Below are 5,881 nucleotides of genomic sequence, written 5' to 3'. Positions count from 1 at the left end.
CCAGTGGGGTTATGTTTAACAATTGCTGTGCTCTCCCTCACCCAAACACACAAATTCTCTGTTTGCACCACCTGCTGCTACCACATGATGGGGGAAAGGGTGGTGTTGGCGATTCAAGACTGTCTTCCTACTTTTGCAGTGCCTCCTTTTAAATATATAAAGTTAAAAATAGATACTGAGGGATCACCTGATTTTGGGTTCTTATAAAGGTTTTTTTTTGTGTGTAGATAGTTGTTAAAATTGGTGTTTCTGCAGAGGGAATGGTCAGTGGAGGCATATGTTCAACCATCTTGCTCCTCTGCTCCAGCCCCATTGTTTTAATGCACATGTATTTGTTTATTTCTGATAGTAAACATGTAAATCTTTATAATTATTCTTAATAAAATTGAGTTTTAAAACTTTTTTAGTGAGATTGAACATTTCAAATATGTCATATATGTTTGTTCGTTTAAGCACCTTACACTATAAGTCATTGTAATAAGGCGTACATTTACAAGCAAATGTGTTTCTGCTCCATAGAAATTAATGAAAACTACAGGGAACTTGAATATAGAAATTGGAAATGATTTTATTAAATGTATTTTTAAGGAGGCTCCATTCTAGAATGTTTGTTTTCCTATGAGGATTCTCTTATGAGCAGCTATTTGTTTACAGCATAAACTGTTTTAAAATTGTTTTAGGTCATGTTCAATTATATGAAAACAAGTATACCAATATACATGTTTATAAATATAAAGTGAATTAACATTTGAAGTTGTTTTATTATCTTTTTAAAGAATTAATTTCTTTTGTACAATATGAATAACTTGTTATTTCTAGATTCTTTAGTTTCTTTACATTAGATTTTCATTTAAAATATCATATTAATTCTCAAAATTTGTTTTTGGTCTCCACTATATATCTTAATTGCATGAGAATCCATATCCTTAGAGAACTGGATAGTGTACTTCATTTCTAAAGTCAGAGATCTGATTTTCTTCTTATTCTCTCCATTTCAACTATGCTATTTTCTTCCATTTTGGTCAAAATAAGGCAGTGCAATTTCACTTCCAAATTAATTAATTCTCTCATCTCTAACAATTATAGGGATTGCCTTTTTCTACAATTTCTACTTATCATTTTTCTTTTTTCACCACAGCATCCTGTAAAACAAAATATATTAACAACATTAAATTTATAAGTATTTATTTTAAGGTAGAAACTAATATCAGCTGTTTTCAAGTTTTATCAGTAGTGGTCCTACAAATTAATTTCTTAATAAAGATCAAACATTTATGGGGACACCCATGAGTGAAAGAAATTGTGGATGTGAAGAATCGATAAAAAGCAATGATTTGTTCCTATAATGTTTACATATATAAGTAGAAATTTAGAACATATCAATAATAAGAATAAAGAAGAGGGACACTTTTATGCATCTTTCTCATTTAATATTTCTACATTTATTTATACTGTGGGTTTGTGATACTAGGAAGTATTGTTTGTGAAGAAGAAAACACAAAAAGAGAGAGGATGATAATGAAGATAACCAGATGTTTGGCAGACAATCTTAAACTCATTCAGACAACAGATGTTTAGTCCAGTGTGCCTAGGAAGAAAATATTTCACTTTCTCCTTCACCTTGCCCCACTGCCCATGAGTCTAGTTCCAGTTTTCTTTTTTACTGAAACAGGGTCTCACTCTGTTGCAGGCTGGAGTGCAGTGGCTCAGTCTTGGCTCACTGCTGTCTTGACCTCCTGAGCTCAAGCAATCCTCCTGCATCAGCCTCCTGTGTGGCTGAAACTACAGGTGTGTGCTTCCACACCTGGCTATTTTTTTATTTTTTATTTTTGTAGAGACAGGGGTCTCACCTTGTTGCCAGGCTGGTCTCAAACTACCTGACTCAAGTGATCCTCCAGTCTCCACCTCCCAAATTTCTGGGATTACAAGCATGAACCATTGTACCTGGCTAGGTCTAGTTTTTTAAAGGAAAAAAAATTGCCTAGGAAAATAATGTGGAGTATTTCAGGTACCAGGGAACTGACAACAGAATCAGACAGAGAATGTGCTTATTATTTTCCAACGCTGGAAAATTACTCTATGGTGGGAAATTCAATCGGAAATGAAGCTGTGAGAAGAATAGCTGACTGTCCCAATTAACAACGTAAAACCGCAAGAGAAACTATATAAGTCTTCACAGGAACAATTGCTTAAAAACCTAAGTTTATATCAAAGACGAATGAATAGCCTGGCTGGGCTGAATCTGTCTCTTTAAAAGTGAGAAGAAATGCAGATACAAGTAAGACTGGGATAAAAGCCTGAGTGACCATAGGGAGATGATAAATTGCTTTCCAATCATCCCATCATGAATACTGCTTTTCAGTGAGACTAATATTAGTGGAATAGATGATTTATGGGTATTCCAAAGAAATTGTGAATATAGAAAGCATCTTAGAAAAATAAAAATACTGAGGAGTAAGAGTCTAAAAAGAACTAAATAGCTTTATTCACACTGATAGTTCTGATGAGGTTTCTGAAATGGATTTTCTCACAGTTCTAATTATAAAACTAGCAATATTCTTAAAATCCTCACATACAAGTATAACTTTTAAATTTACCAGTTTAAGGAAATTCAATACTTTCAGTATAAATATGAAACACGGTAGCATTGGCTTGTTTATTTCCAAAATCCATGTTACTAGTCTACAGACTATAGCAAACATATTTTAGGAGAAATATGCATTTAACACTTATTCAACAATCAAAATGCTCAATATATTGAACAGCACATGATTAAAAATAGCAGGATGCTTCAATAGCCTTAAAAGTGAACAGAATAAGTTGAGTATAACGACAACAAGGGAGCAAAGTATCAAAACAAACAAACAAAAACTAGATGCCTTAAAACACATTTCCAAAATTATTTTGATATTCTGGGAGAAAGGAGCACTAAGTCATTACAATACATATTTATCACTAACAAGGGGGCCTTTTGAAAGGAAAGGTTTGGAACACTCCATGCACATATAAGCTGAAATGGAAGGTGGGGTGGTAGAGTAGAGAGGCTTAACCAAACTCGACTTTTATTATGACTTTGACAATGTCATTTAATCTGAGATTTTTTTCTTCATCTTTAGTAGCTTCTTGGGATTGTTGTAAGGATTAAATGTGTATTTTAAAATTTTGATAATATTAAATGTACACTAAGTCCTTCCCTCATTTGCAACAAAGACACAAATACTGTATGCAAAAGCAAGTCAATGATTACTCTCAATTGTGTTTCAAAGGGCAAAGCTATGTTATTTTTTCATTTAAAATATATATTGTGGTCACTACAACATTTACTAAATGACTGTATTTATATAAAATATGTTAAGATGAATCTGTATCTTATATGTTTAATGTAAAACTATGTGTCTAGCAGTACAGAAACAGAAATTTCGTGTCAGAAATACAAAAAAAAATCGTTAATTCTTGTGAACTTGCTAAAAAGCCCCCTAATATTATCTTTCTGTGATGAGCCCAAAAGTCTCTTGCAAAGGTTAAGTTTTTAATAATAGCTGCTTTTATGAAGGAGATTATGATATAGCTAAGATTATTAATTTAATATAAAAGGACACTGGATAGCAGTTGAGAGGCAAATGTGGCATGAGTCTGCAATGGTTTTCCCATGGATAACAGAATTCACTGTTTTATATCTGAGTCAGTGCTCTCCTTGATGACAGAGCCACAACCCCTCAGGTCATTTAGAAATTTATTGGAGGCATTTGAGTTATTTGAGATATTTGAGTTATCAATGTAACATACCTGTGTATGTTTGCATTCATAATATATTTAAGAAAATTTTAAATATAAATTTTAAAATCTTATTTTAAAATGTTGAATACAAAGAAAATGTATCAATTATATTTAGCTGGTTATTTAACACTGTTTTATAGCTTATCTAATAATTGAACCATTTATCATATGACTAGTCTACCAACACTTTTAATTTTGAGACAGGATCTCACTCTGTCACCCCAGCTGCAATCCAGTGTCATGGTCATGGCTCAGTGCAGCCTCCACCTCCTGGACTCAAGCCATCTGCCATCTCAGTCTCCTGAGTAGCTGCACTACAGTTGCACACCATCACAGTCAGATTTTTTTTATATTTTGTGGAGAGGAGGTTTCACCAGGCTGATCTTGAACTTCTGGTCTCAACTGATCCTCCCGCCTCAGCCTCCCACAGTGCAAGGATTATAAGCATGAGCCACCACAGAGCAACAGATGTTTAAATGAAACAATAAAACTACCAGATTGAATGTAAATTTTTCTAAGGAGCACACTGATTAAATTACCAAGGATATAGTATAATGTTTCTGAAATTTATGAGAAAAGTTTGAAAACTGTGTTACTGTCACCAAGCTGTTTTAAATGTGTCCTAATTGGAGAAATAAAAGTCTCATTATTTGTTACTAAATAGCACAATGCATTATAATATAAAGCCAAAATATTAAAGAATATTAATATTACCAGCTGTATGAAACATTGCTATTTTATGTCAGAAAGAAATTCAAATAAAAAATTTGTATTTCACTAAGCAATGATATTGTGTTAAGAAGGCTTGATGAAATTGTGAAAAATGTCAAAGATCATTGACACTTGTTGTATGAAAATGTGCAATGAACTGCATCCCAGCACACTTTCATACAACAGATGAAAGTATCCTGTATGAAAATAATTCAATGCTGCTTATAAATCAGGTTCATAAAGACTAAAACACATGAAAAAAATGTTACTTTCAAAAGTACTGAGAATAGATACAAAGAGATTGTCAATTTTCAAATCCCTTAAAAATATGGAAAAACATATTCACTTTCAAAGATTTGGATATCAGCAATGATGGTTCTACAAAGTGAATTTAGAGTCAACTTCAATAGCACTAGGTACTTTAGTAATTCACTGCATTATTAAGTGGCGATATGTAAGCATTAGGGATGCTAAAGGAATAATTCAAAATCAACGAATGTTGCATTCAGTGTATTAGTACGTTCTTGGGCCATTATGAAGAAACACTTGAAACTGGGTAATTTATAAAGGAAAGAGGTTTAATTGACTCCCAGTTCTTCAGGGCTTACAATCATGGTGGAAGGGGAAGCAAACATGTCGTTTCTTCACATGGTGGCAGCAACAAGTGTGCAGTAAAGGGAGGGAAAAGACCCTTATAAAACCACCAGATCTCATGACAACTCATTCACTGTCATGAGAACAGCATGGAGGTAACCACCCCCATGTTTCAATTACCTCCCACTAGGTCCTTCTCATGATATGTGGGGATTATGGAAACTATTATATAATTCAAGATAAGATTTGGGTGGGGACACAGTCAAACCACATTATTCTGCCCCAGGTCCTTCCCAAATCTCATATCCTCACATTTCAAAATGCAATAATGCCCTTCCAACAGTCCCCCAAAGTCTTAACTCATTTCAGCATTAACTCAAAAGTCCAAGTCCAAAGTCTCACCTGAGACAAGCAAGTCCCTTCTGCCTATGGGCCTGTAAAGTCAAAAGCAAGTTACTTATTTCCTAGATACAATGCGGGTACAGGCATTGGGTAAATACAGCCATTCCAAATGGGAGAAATTGGCCAAAACAAATGGGCTATAGGCCCCATGAAGTTCAAAATCCAATAGGACAGTCATTAAACCTTAAGTTTCCAAAATGATCTACTTTGACTCCATGTCTCATATCCAGGGCATGCTGATGCAAGATGTGGGCTTCTGTGGTTTTGGGAAGTTCCGCCCCTGTGGAATTGCGGGTTACAGACCCCTCTGTCTGCTTGCAGAGGCTGGTGTTGAGTGTCTGAGGCTTTTTCAGTTGCATGGTGCAAGCTGTCAGTGGTTCTACCATTCTGGGGTCTG

This window comes from Macaca thibetana, chromosome 7 (genome assembly GCF_024542745.1).
Source record: "Macaca thibetana thibetana isolate TM-01 chromosome 7, ASM2454274v1, whole genome shotgun sequence".
In the NCBI taxonomy this organism is placed as follows: Eukaryota; Metazoa; Chordata; class Mammalia; order Primates; family Cercopithecidae; genus Macaca; species Macaca thibetana.
Note: the sequence above shows the minus strand (reverse complement) of the source record.